We start from the raw sequence: 15,958 nt of genomic DNA, 5'->3' as shown, positions 1-15,958 counted from the left end.
GACTACTGTGATCTAATATGTGGAGGTGGTACATTGCTGATCTATACAAAATTCTTAGAATTCATACTTCTGGAAATATTAACCCATAACATCATAACGCCCTTTTACATTCCAGAATTAGCTTATAAATATTGGAAATAAAAGAAATAAAGAATTTTCCTATCCTCTGTCTTCACTTCTATTCCTCATATATAATCAATATACGGTCGACCCTTGAAGAACACAGGTTTCAACTGCACAAGTCCACTTACATGTGGATTTTTTTTCAACACATACAGTACATGCAAATGTATTTTCTCTTCTTTATGATTTTCTTAACATTCTCTTTTCACTGCCTTACTTTCTTGTAAGCATAGAGTATATAATACACATAACATACAGAATACGTATTTACGTCATCAGGAAGGCTCCCAGTCGACAGCAGGTTATTAATAGTTCGGGTTTGGGGAAGTCAAAAGTTATACATGCATTTTCAAATGCATAGGGGTTGGAACCTCTAATCCTCAAAGGCTGTTCAAGGGTCAATTATAATGAGCATTTGGTGTGCAATTTTCCAAATACTGTTCTGTGCTCTTTATTATCTTTAAGTACCTTTTCTAAGCCATGGTTTGTTCCACACATAAGGAGCAACTAAGGGAATGTCAGGTTATATGCATTGGGCAGAGTTTATATTTTCATGGCTTTTCTAATCTTTAGACATTTTTATTCTTCTCTTTACTGTAACATAGATAAAGTAATCTAATTGATCATGAAAAGAAGTTGACTAGAATAGGGATATGGAGAAAGCTAAGAAAGGTCAGACTGTAGTATACATCAGATACATATAAAACATATATATACATAAATGGACGCATATCATAAAGAGAAAGCCGAACTATAAAAAGCAGAAATCTTATATACAGATGATGAGCTTGCTAAAGGAACATAAGCTCACATTCACTCCAACACACTTCATCAGACATTTAATAAACATTCAACGGTTCCATTTAGTACCAGGACAATGAACAGGAAGAAAACAGAGCATCAAGGAGTACCCACTCCCACGAAATGAAATTACCAGCATTAACTTGACAATTAAAAGATGAAATACTGCGTGAAACAGATTACCATGTGGCCTGGAACATGCATTGTAAGAGAGCAGACTGAAAGTCAGCTACTTGAATTTGTAGCCGCTTGTCTGATTTCAAATTTCTTCAGCAAAAGAGACTGGACTGTGAGAATACTTTTTTTAAAAACTCCGCAAGCAGCAAGTGCTTAGAGAACAGAGGGCAGCCTCAGAGTCTCAAAGGGGAAAAATTACATTTGAAGCTCAAAGCTTAAATGCACACCCTGACCAGTGTATAAACTAGATACAAGTTGGCTTTTAGTGAAATGCAGTATCTATGAACCCTTGCAATTAGTTACATAACACAGTATTTGTTCTAGAGAAAGGAAATGAGTCTCTTTGACCATCTATTTTTCATTCTCTCCCTTTAAGGTTGAGTTCAGATATGTGACGTTATAAACCACAAAGCCCCGTGGTTCTAAATCAACTAAGGAAGAGAAATATTGAGAAGGTATAGCAGTATTTCTTAGAATTAAAAAAAATACATTTTTAAGTACTGGATTCACATAGAGTTTCATGAATCATGGCAGTGAAAACAAATGATGGAAAAGCATTTCCCAATGTCAGCAAGTCCTTTTTAGGGGATTTTGATAAAATGGGTTGAACTAAATGGTTTTAAAGTATTAAAAAACAGGGAACTGTACCTAATCTCTTCCAAAAGCTCACTTTATGTTGTACTTACAAGGCTGACAGGCCCAAACTTTGAAAGTCAGTAGAAGAACCACAAATAGTTTTACAACTGTTAGCTCCCAAAGATCAAGTGACCCCCCATAAGGCCTTATGAAGTCGGATTAAAAAAAAAAAAAAAAGGCCAATTGATTATCCCTCAACGTGCATTATCTTTCAGCCCATTGGTATTATATAATACATTTAGGCATTGCTACATTTAATGAAATAAGTGATTTCTTAGTAGTTAACAAGACCAAGGGCAAAATATTTCACAATGTTTTGTTAGTAAAAAGCAACCAAGAAGAAAAACATTTACTGGCTATTCAGGATAATCTAAATAAAATAAGGAACAGTAATTTTCAAAGCATGGAATTTGCTCAAAGATCAAGTTCTTTCCTATACTACTATATACTCCCTGCTGCTTACCTTGGGCTGTCCCCAAGAGGCCAGCTGATCCTCGAATCCACTGACCCTCTGGGGGGCTGTTCCCAGGGTATGAAAAGCAGTTGCTTCTTTCTCTACTTCTTTTTGTGGGGCTTGTTTTTTAAGTCTCAGTTCAAAGTACCATCTCGTCCATGAGGCCTCTCAAATTTCCTTCTTGCCTCCAGGCCCTGAGCATAAAAGCTGATTCAATACCTTCTCTATGAATCCAAACACTTTGCTCATGATGATCTTTAGGCATACCAAGGATTTCACTTTGTTCTTTCCAAATGGAGGGAACAAAGACTGGTCATGACACTGGCACCAGTTTATCTGTTTTGAGTTACACAAAATTTGAGCCAACGTAGGTTATGGGTTGCACAGGTAAGTGAGAGGGGAAGACAAGAACAAAATTCCTTCTTTTTTTTTTTTTCCAAATTAGAACAAACATATCTTGAGCATGAACTTGGTGCCAGAATATGAGATAGCTGTTTTGTGTCTATTAACAACTTCAACTGGAAAATAATCCCATGTGTTAGATATATCATTATGCACATTTTCCTGAGGAGAAACCTGAAACTCAGAAAGTCACTTGCTTTGCTTAACCCAGTGGTGAATCTGGGTTGCTGATGCAATGAGGTAAAGTGTAACTCACCTTTGGGAAGGCTGATAGGCAGAATGGCATAGCAAAAAAAAAAAAAAAATGTGAGTTTGAAAGCAAACAAGTTTATGTTTGAGTCTTAGTTCTGATGCTAAGAGCCAAGAAACTTTTGACAAGATCTATATCACACTTGGCCCCAGCTGCCCCAAATGCACTGAGGGGAAAATAATGATACCAACTTCATAAGAGATTTTGTGTAGGGTGTCAAATTCTGCTGAGACTACTGGAACAACACAAGTCATATAATGTCAAGTCTATCTTCTTGAAATTAAACTGTTTCCTTCTTGTAAAACTTTAAAGGAAAAGTTGTCCTAAGGAGTCACTCATTGTTTAAGTATAAGGGATTTTAAAAGATTGTGGTGTAGAAAGTTATTGAAGACAGACCTTCTTTCTTAATAATTCTTGCCCCATAACCTCCTTCTCACTTCTGAAACCAAATATAAAAACATCTCTTGGGATTAAAACAAAGATTGGTGAGAGTGGGAAGAGAAAATGAGGCATGTGCATCCCCTAAGAGAACAAAAGATGAATTTATATGAACTGATTTTACGGTGTTTTCTTAATCTTTAATTTAACATAGAGTTTAGTCCTTTGCCCAGAAGAAGAAGGATTCCTCACTAATCCACATGTTCAGTCTCAGAACTGCATTTACTATAGGCAAGTTGAAACAGAAAGCAGCCCAGAAAAGAGTAGCTAGGCTCCCAATGAAGTTACCTCACAAATGTCTCCAAGAGCAAGTGCTCCTTGGGCTGGGGATGCCCCAGAAGAATTCCCAGAAAGCCGCCCTGCCATCAGCCTCCAAGACTTGGAGCTAGCCACAGTGTGAGCCCCAAACCCCAGCCCCACTGAGCATGCCCACTCCATCCTCCGTCCCTGGGGAAGGGCTCCAGCTCTGGAGACCCAGAGGAGGAGCCAAATGCAAAGGAAGTAGGTGTTTAAGATTGGGAGGCTGCAAGCAGGCCTGTCGTCATCAGCAGGGTCGGCCGACCTGAGCAGATGGAGGGCAATTCCTCGCTTCCTTCCTTTGGCCTGCAGCCTCCCCGCCACCATTCACACACACACCCAGGGCCGTGTTCCCAAGCCACACTGCACCTGGCTTGCTCTCCCTTCTCCAGCCCCTCTCCAGGGAACCCCCAGCCATTGCAGGCTGAGCAAGCAGCCCATGGGGAGATAATGTCCAAATCCCCGTGTCTCTCTCCCTGGGAAATCTGGGGTCCTGCTAGCAGAGAGTAGTAGGGCCTGGTGCCAGACAGCCAGGATTCCAATCAAACTCTGCCTTTCCAGCCTCGTGACTTCGGACAAGTTACTCCCTTTCTAAGCCCCGTTGTCCTCGTCAGTAAGAACGCAAACACCGATAACACCCAGGATGGTGGGAATTAAAAAGAAAAAAAAAAAAAAACCCACCTTATCCCATTTTACATCTTGACTTGATTTCAGTGATCTGCTTTGACAAACCATGCAAAAATGTAGTCGTAATCAGGTTGAGAATACAGGCATTTTTCAGATCTTTTCAACATATGTATGGATTTCTCTCCTGTTGGAGCCAATCTTAACCTGATTGCACACAAATGCAGCCTTAACCTCCTTCACACTAAAGCACTAGCACATTAAAATCAGCTGCTTTTGATTACTGGAAGGCATGAGTTAGAGGTCAGCGAAATGGAATAGTCACTAAGTGTATAAGATATTACACTGAAATCTATTAAAAACAAGACAATAAATGGCTATAAGATAAAAAAAAGAAATATTTGAATTTTCATGAAATATTTGGATTTTCAGAACTCAGCCTGGGACACTACAGTTTTATGGGCTTGTGCACTAGTTTAACTGAGCTGCATCCTATCTGCTGGTGCCAGGCTGTTTGTGGTTCACATGCATGGACAGTATTTCCAAGGTGTGCTTCTAGGAGATCTAAGTGAATTTCAAACTCTGTAGCAGAAGAAACCCAACCTGAAAAGCGGCCAAGTGCAGAGTGGGAGAGAAGTCTATTGCTCAGATCCCATGTGCAAGGCTCTGCACCCATCCCAAAGCACTTCTAAGGATTTCCGAGGCTCTTCTGAGCAGTTAGAAAGCATCAAAAATGTGATCATTCGGCTCAGGTCATGATCTCAGGGTCCTGGGATCGAGCCCTGCATCAGGCTCACTGCTCAGCAGGGAGTCTGCTTCTCCTGCTCTCCCTGCTCATGCTCTGTCAAATAAAATCTTTAAAAATAAAAAAACAAACAAAAAAAAATCTAGTGAGTTTTGTGAATACGAGGACACCTCAGAGGCTACCACCTTATGCCACAGGACTGCTGTACCACAAAGGAAACCACGAAGTTTAATCCGGATGATTACAATGTGTTCATGCCACCAAGGCGAAACCATGAAACATGCATTCTGAAGCCCAGTTGCTCCAGAGAACTCCAGAAAGATGCCCTTCCGTCGTCAGCTCCACACTCTGATCTGAGGTCAAGAGAATTCGAAATTCTTCTGCTCCCCAGCTTCCCTATCTTCTATTTCACTGAGATTTTATGGGTAATAATGAGATGGTTGAGGTTGTACCTTAGGTTTCTTTTTAAAGGCCATAAAATTGCATTACTATTGTTAAGAGGTACAATGAGGCATATTAAAAGTTTAGAATTTAATTGAGCAAGAATTGATTTCAACTGGGCAGCACGAACCAGACAGTCGTCAGCAGCACTCTGCCAATGGCAGCTAGGGGCAAACTTTAGAGAGAAGAGACTGAAGCAAAGAAAGCAAGCTGTTCCTGATTGGCCAACTGGCCTTGGGTTTCAATTTCTAACCTTGAGGTATTTATAGGCTGATTTTGCTTTCCTTTCCCAGGTGCCATGACATTAGTGCTACCTGAGTTCTACCCAGGCCACCTCGTTTAATTAATTTAACACTATTTAAAATACGTTTGTATTTTCTAGTTATATGAGATGAGACCCAAATTAATGTTCACATATAAAACTTTGTAAGTGTCATGATGAATTAAAAACAGTACTTCAAAGAAACAGGGAAAAGGAAGCACATAATAAAGAATGGAGGAACTTAAAATGTCTTGCTCTTTCTTCACAATATTAACAGAAATATTTTTATGAAGAAGATAGCCAGTGGGATTTATTCACTTTTACAGATCTATTTAATCATGGCCAGAGTCTCTCTTTCACTCTCCACTGTTAAATATTCATTTCTCCAAGTTCCCTTTGAAACATAAACCATGACTAGCCTAAACCCTTTCCCCTACAATTATCTGCAATCTCCAAGTTTAAGTTATTCAACAGCTATCACATTAATTATGTCTATCTGCTAAATTATTCCCACAAGTCCTATAGACATTCTTTGAAATGGAGCATTCATTCTGTATTTATGCATATTTCATTTTGTTACAGACCACTGTATTAAGAAAAGCAATCCTAAGGATCGACTTTTATGATAAATAACCTAATATTCATAGTCCTTCCTTTATGCTTGCTTGGCCATGCTCATTTTCATAACGCTCTGTGTTGGAGAAGAGAAAAACTACTGCTTATCCAGACTGCTGATCTTCTGCTACTTTTGCTACATTTCACTTTTGTGGTTTCCCAGAGGAAAACTATAATGAGGGTGGCAGATACAACTGTTTAAAAACACTATTATTTAATTATCTATAGCACAGAATTAAATTATGAAGAAATCTAAAGTGACAAATTGAGTGTCCTTTTGGAGCATTTTAGACACGTGATGTTTCCTGTACATTTTTTCAATGGCAGAAATGGCAAAAAAAAAATATGCATATAATAATGGGTAATAATGATGGATATAATAATGATGTATAATATTGTATGTATGTGCATGTATATACACTGGGGAGGGCATGTGCTGTGGTGAGCACTGTGAATTGTGTAAGACTGATGAATCACAGACCTGTACCCCTGAAACAAATAATACATTATACATTAATTAAAAAAAATTAAAAATATAAATACAGATATACACATTATTAACGTATTTATTTATGTACACATGTGCTCTTAGCTTTAAGCCAAGCTTACTAGAAGTGAAAATATGGGAGAACTTTCATTCATTTAACCAGGGTTCACTTGACTCTTACTATTTGCCAAGCATTATTCCAAGCTCTAAGCAGAGGGATTACAAAACCGAAGACTATTCCAAGGAACAGCAAGAACTCCTATAGCAGTGATGAAGAAATCACCCAAACAGACCCTTCATATTTCCTGTGACCATAAACAAAAGGAGAGGCAATCACAAACGCAGGGATGTTATGACAAGGGTATACCAGCTGGATATTCTTTTTTTTTTTAAGATTTTTTATTTATTTATTTGACAGAGAGAGACACAGCAGGAGAAGGAACACAAGCAGAGGGAGGGGGAGACGAAGAGGCTGGCCTCCTGCTGAGCAGGGAGGCCGATGCGGGACTCGATCCCAGGACCCCAGGATCAAGACCTGAACCGAAGGCAGGCGCTTAACGACTGAGCCATCCAGGCGCCCCCCAGCTGAATATTCTAATCATTGATTAAGTGTAGTAAAAATCTGTGTTAGGCTAAACGTATGCAAATTAAATATGTTAATACAGCTTTGGGCCTGCATGTTATTTTTTGTTTGTTGGTATACCTGCCTTGGTTATAATGCTACAGCTCCTTGACAGCAAGGACTAGGTTACCATCTTAGTATTTCTGTGTCTTCATAGTGCCTACACATAGGAAGTGATTTGAAAATGTTAGTTAAGCTAGAAGATAGACTCAGTGGAATATGGAAGACAGTGTGTTTCACTTTAATATATAACCCCAGAAATAATATTTGCAGTAAAATATGCTGAAGTGCTTATATTTATAAAGTTTATTATCTAAGCCCCTCTTGGCAGCAAGTATAAACAGAGGTTGCAAACCAACAATCTGACACTACAGATTACAATAAAAGAAATAAAGATGAGTTGGCTATCATAACCATAAAGGTTATATGTGTATTTCTTCATTCCTTTTAATTTTGGTAAAAAGAGGAAGGACGACAGAATGAAGAAGCGGTGTTTTCATTGCTGGCATGTTCCTGGGCACCCTGGAAAATATGCCAGAGTAACAAGAGGTCAGATGCTATTAAAGACACACAGCATAAAATCACAGTAGAACTGTTCATTAGCTAGAATGCTTGGAGACCAGGTAGCCTTCTGAAGGATCATATATAATACCTTGATTTCAAAATGTATGGTGAAAAAGTCCTTGATCATATTAATGTCATTGCCTTTTGTCTGTGTTTCTTGGTAATCATGATGGATTTTCTTAAGATGTACACCTTTCATGTTCAGGTACAAATAGCCTAAGACATGATTAATGCTTTGCACTTAGATTTTTTTTTCCCACATACAGGAAAACAATCATCAGGCAGACAAGCAGCCACATTATCATTCACAAGAGAGTTGCTTTTTCAAGGAATCAGCATAAAATAAAATATTGAAAATCTAATGCAGTGTCGTTTATATGGGGGAATTAGAAAGTAGCTGTGTCAGCCCACGACACATGGCTTTAAAACTATACTTTGCTATTTGGGATAAAGTTTGAAAGTGAGAACTGTGTAGGAGAAGCATGAGCTCTGGATGACAGGCAGGACTCCTGGAGACCCTTGGGTCTGGCTCTGAAACACTCAATGTATAATCTGTGTATTTACAGTAAAGTTGTCCCCAGTGAACTCTTTGCTTCCTAGTAATTCTTTCAAACTACTGAGCTACAAAAACAAGAAAACAATCAACTTTAGGATGTTTTTCCCTCCTAAACTGCATTCAAACTTAAATGTAAGAAGAATAAATAAAGTTATTTTGGAAATGGAAGTTGCAGGAATTTCCATATGATCACAGGATTTCAGCTTCTTAGAAGGCATATTAAAAGACATTTAGATCCCACTGTCGTCATCCAAAGGTCAAACAAATCCTCTGAGATCCGTGGTTCTCAAACTTTAAGATGCCTCAGAATCAGCTGGAGGATTTGTGAAAACACAGATGGCTAAGTCCCACCCCCCAGAGATTCTGATTCAGTAGGTCTGGAGTGGGACTGGAGAATGTGCATTTCTCACAAGTTCCTAGGTGACACTGATGGTGCTGGTCTGGGGATCACACCTGGAGAACTTCCACCCTAGATCACAATTTCATACTTTGATCACCTTTAGTGGTAAGGAATCACTAACTCAATTCATCAAATAGTTATCAAGCGTCTGCTCTCTGAATGGCATTGTGTTGGAGTACCCAAATAAGAGGAAAAAGATTACTGAATTTGAAGAGCTTCAGTTTCGTGGGAGAAAGAGATATGATAAGGATTTCAATATAATAAGACAGAGACACAAGGTGCTATGAGAGTAGAAAGAAGGGTCATCTGCCCAAAACAAGGTTCACAAAGCCTTCCTGGAAAATATGTCACATGGCATTGAAAAAAGGAAGCTGGGGAGGGAACTCCAGCAGGAGAAAAGACACCTAGAAATATCCACCTACACATAACCAGGTACATGAAGCATGGGCAAAAGAGTTTACAAACATGAAATTTTTATATTACAAATTCCAATTTAAAAAGTGTTATTGAGGGGCGCCTGGGTGCTCAGTCGTTAAGCGTCTGCCTTCAGTTCCGGTCATGATCCCAAGGTTCTGGGATTGAGCCCCACATGGGGCTCCCTGCTCCGCGGGAAGCCTGCTTCTCCCTCTCCCACTCCCCCTGCTTGTGTTCCCTCTCTCGCTGTGTCTCTCTCTGTCAAATAAATAAATAAAATCTTAAAAAAAAAAAAGTGTTATTGAGTTGGTTACCATAACTATAAAGGATCTATCTATATTTTCTTAGTTCTTCTAATAGTATTTAAAATATGAAAATTATCTGTTATCTCCATGTCCATTCAGTATCTCACAAGAAAAATTATCCAATTATGAGAATAAACCTACCATGCACATAGAACACTTACTGTATGAATGCCCCAGTGGCCTAGAAGATTCCTTTCTACTTAAAGGGACATGAAAGTTCTTTTTAGGTTGCTTTCCCAGAGTGACAGAAAAGCATTCATCGTGTTTTTAAATGAAAACAAAATGAAAGTAAAAAAGGCAAGTAGTCACTGCCTTCCCAGGGGTATGTTTAGCAAGATATAATTGTGGTTTTTGAAAGCTCCTAGGGGCGCTGAGAAATCAAGTAATGAGGGGTAGGGAATCCTGTCTGTGAAAACTAGAGAAGGTAGAAACTCCGCACGGGGAAGTAGGAGACAGAGTCCCACTGTCCTCAGCACCTTCCATCAGGCTCCCTCCTGCCAGGCTGGAACCCCAGGGAAAGGCAAAAAGAAAAAAAAAAAAAAAAAAAAACCTCTTTATCTATGAATTTCAGCATCATGGTGGAATTTGGTATGACAATAAAATGACAGAGAACTATTAAGTGGGTAAGGCCTGAGGGTGAACAATAGTTCACCGAATTCATTCAAAGTGAACATGATGGTATGACCAGGGAAGGAAGAACTTGAAAAGCACACAGCGCTGAGGAAAAGACTAGATATGTATGCAGTTCAAAAAGAGACATAACTAAACTACAGAAGTAGACATGAGAATAATGGATTACCTTTGGGAAGGAAGAAGGGACTGCGGTTGAGAGAGGCAGAGGGAAGCTGCTGGGGTGTAGCAACCCCCTACTCTTTCATATGCATGGTGGCAGCATGACTGATTTTGTAATAATTCATTGAGTTGGAAATATTTTTGTACACTTTTTCTATATGTGGGTTATATCTCGTAACAAAAGAGCTTTTAAAAAAATAAAAGCAACTGATGTAAAGTTCTCTTCTTACTTGGTCCAAAGCTTTGCTCCCAAGTACACATAGGAACTTCAGCTCTTATAACTCATGTGAACCTGGGACACAGGGCATATTATATTTGGGGTAAATGGTCTGTTTTCGAGGTGAAACAGAAAACCATTGTTTCTGTTCAGGGAAGACATGATTAGGACCAGAACTGAGACAAAAATGTGGGAACAGTGAAATAGGAAAACTTCAGGAGAGTTTTCAAAATAGCCCTAATAGAACTTAGTAACCAATTAATAAGAGGTTAGAGTAAAATTTTCAAATAATTTCAAGACTTCAGACTTGAGTACCATGTGGCTGGTGATGCTTTTAACCTGGCCAGTGAAAATGGGGGATGCCAGTTCCCCTTCTTAGGCTATGTTACCTGCTAAGTTAGAAATGTGCATCGAGGTAAAATCTTTTTCAACAGAAGATTCTATTTTTCTGTGTTCCTGTCTTAGTTGGGGAAAAAAAATAATTGTTGTCCATACAGAACTTGCTTCGGCAATGCCTAAGGAGTGTTCGTAGGAAATTTTGCTATGCTTTGTTTTTAACTCCAATGTATGCCAGATTGACGTGCTGTCACTGAGACATGAGACTAATCCAAATATGAGACAAAGGAAAGACAGATCACAGTTGGCCATAGAGCGAATAAGGAGACAAAAAAGAAGCAGTTAACAAAAAGTGGTCTTGATATTGGACATGAAGTCTCTCCCCCTAAAAATTTTGTTCTGCCTGATGCCTGAAGTTCCATTATTAGATAACCATTCTATGCTTAAGAATTTCCTTCCCCCTGGTGTTTTCTTTCAAAGTTCACATTTTCATGAGAGTTATGTGATGAGACTATCATGACTTTTCATCTATCATTGGAAAAATGAGATGAACATACAGAAAAATTCATAGAAATTAAAATTAACTTCAAAATATTATATTTAGCATAATGCCAGGGTTATATAGAGTTGTGAAATTTGTCTCCAGCCCAAAAGTCAGAAATTAGCTATTACAACAATTTTACAATTTTCAACTCTTTTAATTTATTGGCAGCATTGTTTGAATGACTTCTTCTCTGAAGAATTTAAAGAGGAACAAGTACAATGCTTCTGAGATTATTTGAGCAATCTCAGAATATGGGAACACCAATCATTTGTGCTAAATTTGTACTCATTAAAATATGTAGTAAACTCTTAGCTAACCGGAAATAACTGTTGAGAAGACACATTGTACCAATGTAAAGATAACAAACACCAAACTAGTTTGTGCACCAGCAAACTGAAATATATTGGCAAATTCTCTACAGGGATCCCTGATTCCTACAGAGACAGAGTAAACTACATACCAAAATTTTGGAGAGTAAAGCGGTGGTTCTAAAACTTTGCTGCACACTAGAACTACCTGGAGAGCCTTTGAAAATCCCAATGCCAGGTAACAGCTAATACCAATTAGGCTGGAATGTCTGGGTGTGGGAACTAGGCATCAAAAATTTTTAGGACACCCAGCTGATTCCAATGTGCAGCAAAATTTGGGAACCACTGGAGTAAGCTTACAGTTTTATATCCACCACATCTGCTTAGAAAGCATCAGAAGTTGTTCATTAAAGGTTTAGCTTGAGAAGGGAATGGGAGTAATTCCTAGATCCCTTTCTGCCACTCATCCATGAACACTACCCTCCCTCCCCTTCTTCCTTGACAACCTACCATTATCTGGCTTTGGGGAGAGGAGAAGATAAGATCAGGGAAATGGTAGAGTTTGCCATCATTCAGCAATAGGGGGACTTTAGTATTACAACTCTGATTCTCTTATTATCTCATCCACAGATCAGCACTCTGTGTTCAACACCATGGCACCATGGTATCGGCTCCACGTTTCCTCGTCTCTAAACCTAAGGTCAAGATAAGCAGCACTAAGGCATAATGGCTGCCTATAAGTTCATCCTGGTCTCTGAGTGTGAAGAGAGACATGATTAACAGTAAGTACAATGAGCCATTCCTTTCCTCTTTCTACATCTCACGGGCTTAATTTCCTCTCCAGTCCATCATTTTCTCAGGATCCTGAGCTACACTTTGGTCTTCTGATGTCTTCACTGTGCCATGGAATGCTTTATTTTGTTCTCATTAACAGCTGACAGGAGCTTCCCAGGAGATGCAGAGTGAGATGTCTGGTTCTTTATTTCTGAAATATCTTCCTTAGCTAACTATTTGGCATCAAAACGCAAATGTCTCTCACAGGGGCTTACTCCCTTTGACCTTTAAAATAAAATTTTACCTGTAGGATCCGGTGTTGCCCCATTTATCTATCCTAGGTTGTATGTGAGATTTAAGTAAAGCAATCCTACCCTCAAAAAGCAGATCTCAGTTGAAGAGTTGATGAGTAAACATTAAGCCTCCATGTCAAGCACAAACAAGTAAGTACACACTATGCTATACAGAAAAAAAATGAAACCACCCACATTTTTAATAATTTAAAAATACTACTCTATTTACATTGCCAAGTAGTAGTATGTTCCATCTCTACTGGTTTTTGGAAGAAGGGCTACAGCACATACGTATAAGATTAGTAAAAATTTCTCCTTGGAGATGACTGATGAATACGTATCACTGCAGACAATACTGACCACTACTCATATACCAGACACAGAGTGTCTCTGTTGTGACCTCAGCTTTATCATTAATTCCAGGGAGTTCTTCTGAATGTGTCCATATATAAAATGATGATTACCTTACCTTAAAGCCTGAAAATTTTAACTGGATCTCAACTATTCTGCTAACTTACAGGGCCAGAATCAAAACTGTTTACAATCACATCGGTATCAAGTCCATGGAACTGATGTTGCATTAACATGTAAAAACTTACTTGACCTCTTGATGCCTCCATTCTTTTTTTTTGGTTGATGCCTCCATTCTTACAGCTTAAAATGGTGACCGATCCCTGGCACCATGCTGTTTCCATCAGGAAAATAACATGCTGTTTAAAGAGGGGATGTCAAAAAATACTTCAAAAACCACAAATGAAAGTTATTGGAGGAGTCCAACATGGATATTTTTATAACTACATTTCACATTTTATCTCAGTTAAAGTCACAAAAGTTGCATTATTGTTCTTAGAAAACATTTTTTATATTTGATGAGATGATAATAAATGTAGGGGTCACTGTCTTTAGATTATATATACTGATAAGCATATTATTTTATGGCTACAAAAAGTCAATCAGATATAACTACCAAGTACAAAAGATGTTTATTCCAACTAATATTTAAATAAGCTTATTTATGACCTTTGCTTATGGTAGCATGTTTGATTTTAAAATTTGAAGGAGGACATCTAGTTTTATCCCTGATATATAAAAAGCCCGAAGCTGTCATTCCCATCCTCCAAAGGAAAAAAAAAAGCTGAACACACAAAAAAAATCAAAGACTTTTCTTTAATATCAGAGAAACGGAGGTCTTGGGGAAAACTGCCACCAGGAAATCTGGCGACACAAGTGCATTCAGCGAGGCACAACCGAGATCTGTTCATCTAGAGAAGATGCCTCTGGAGCCAGTAACTGATAGGAATATTTAAACATTAATTTATTGAATTACTGGAGGCTGACTGTGGACTACTTCCAAAGTCAGAAATTCTTGAGGGCTGGATTCTTGGGAGGAGGGGGGATCACGATTTTGTGGGCCTTTCCTCTGGGAAAAAAACAACCGATTCTCATGATGAAGGTCCTAGAAAGATCCTTTCATGGCCCTGAGAGAAGAAGGGTAAGGGCAATCACTGTGAAATATGCCCAGAGCTTAACTCCATCCCAAAGCCTACTCTTCAGCGGAAAAGACATTGCCATAGCCTTACCTTGGCTGGAAAAAGAGAATTCCTCCTACTCCATCTCCCTCTGGTCTTCCTGTCTCCCCTAAGAGAAAAGAGAAGTCAGCAAGGGTCAGAACTTCAATAAAATACACTGAGAATAGTGTATGGAAGGAAAGTAAGCAGAGTGCAGAGGGGAAAGCCATAGTACTGGAGAAACAAATGTGAAGATCACAGCCGTAAGACACAGGACCCCTAAAAGACTGAGATTTAATCCGAAGATTATAGAACACTCTCCCTACCCAACAGCTTACTATAATATAGGGCTCCAAGATAATATAATACTTATAATACAATATATGTTAATTATAATACAACACAATGGTAATAATTACAGTAAAATAAAACAATAGAATAATAGAATATAATAATTATATAATAATAGTGGATTACAACTCAGAGAACAGCAAGTCACAGACTCTCTATGAGAAGGAGTACTTGGAAAACCTTACGATCAAGAGGTGAGACAAAAACAAGGACACCAGAAGAATCTGAATTCTCTGGCACCTACAGCTACAGAAACCTTTAAACATAGCCCAAATCCGAGCCATATTAACATATTCCCCTATCCCTAATGGCCACTTTCCCTCAGTTCCTATTACCATATCCAATAAGTCTGTCTTTCAAAAAAGATTATAAGACATGACAAAAGACAAGAGAACAGTCTGCAGAGCCGAAGCAATCACCAGACTCGGAATCAGATGTGACACCACTGATGAAACTATCAGAAAGGGAATTTAAAATAACTATAATTAATATCTTTACATCTATAAAGTTAAAAGTAGACACCTTCAAAAATATAAATAATGAAGGAATGAGACGAATACTGTAAGAGTCAAACAAATGGTAGAAACCAAAAACACTGTACCAGGAATAATAATGCCTTTTTGGGCTTGATCAGTAGATCCAATATGGCTGAGGAAACAACCCGTGAGCTTAAAGAGAGATTAATAGAAACTTCCCAAATTGAAATAAAAGAGTAAAAAAGAAAGAAAAAAAAAAGCATAACATTCAAGAACTGTGGGACAATATCAAAAATGTAAAACAAATACAGTTCACCCAGAACAATTTGGGGGTTATGGGCAGTGACCCCCTGGTCAATCAAAAAAAAAAATTTACAACTTTTGACTTCCTCAAAGCTTAAAGTTTAACTATTAATAGCCCACTGTTGACCAGAAGCCTTAGTGATAACATAAACAGTCAATTAATACGTATTTTGTATGTTATATGTACTAATACTAAATTTTTACAATAAAGTAAGCTGGAGTAAAGAAAATTTTATTAAGAAAAATCAGAAGATGAAAAACACAGTTGTTGTTTTTTTTTTAATTCCAGTATAGTTAACATGGTGTTATATTAGTTTCAGGTATACAGAATGATTTAATAATTCCGCACATCACCCAGTGCTCACCAAGATAAGTGCATTCTTAATCTCCTTCACCTATTTCACCCATCCCCCCACCCACCCCACCCACGCACCCCCACCCCT

The 15,958-nt window shown here is 38.4% G+C and overlaps 1 long non-coding RNA gene across 1 annotated transcript in view; it reads right to left on the bottom strand.

Annotated features, from left to right (window-relative positions):
- Positions 1-14,467: 14,467 nt before the first annotated feature.
- LOC141370268 (uncharacterized) overlaps positions 14,468-15,958 on the bottom strand; it is an 81,671-nt gene continuing 80,180 nt past the window's right edge. Inside the window, exon 4 of the long non-coding RNA XR_012374168.1 lies at positions 14,468-14,515. This is a non-coding gene — a long non-coding RNA (uncharacterized lncRNA). The remainder of the gene's footprint in view (positions 14,516-15,958) is intronic.

Source organism: Callorhinus ursinus, unplaced genomic scaffold (genome assembly GCF_003265705.2).
Source record: "Callorhinus ursinus isolate GAN/ISIS: 27379988/994484 unplaced genomic scaffold, GSC_fseal_2.0 scaffold30, whole genome shotgun sequence".
In the NCBI taxonomy this organism is placed as follows: Eukaryota; Metazoa; Chordata; class Mammalia; order Carnivora; family Otariidae; genus Callorhinus; species Callorhinus ursinus.
The sequence above is the reverse complement of the archived record's forward strand: the minus strand, read 5'-3'. Positions and strand labels throughout refer to the sequence as shown.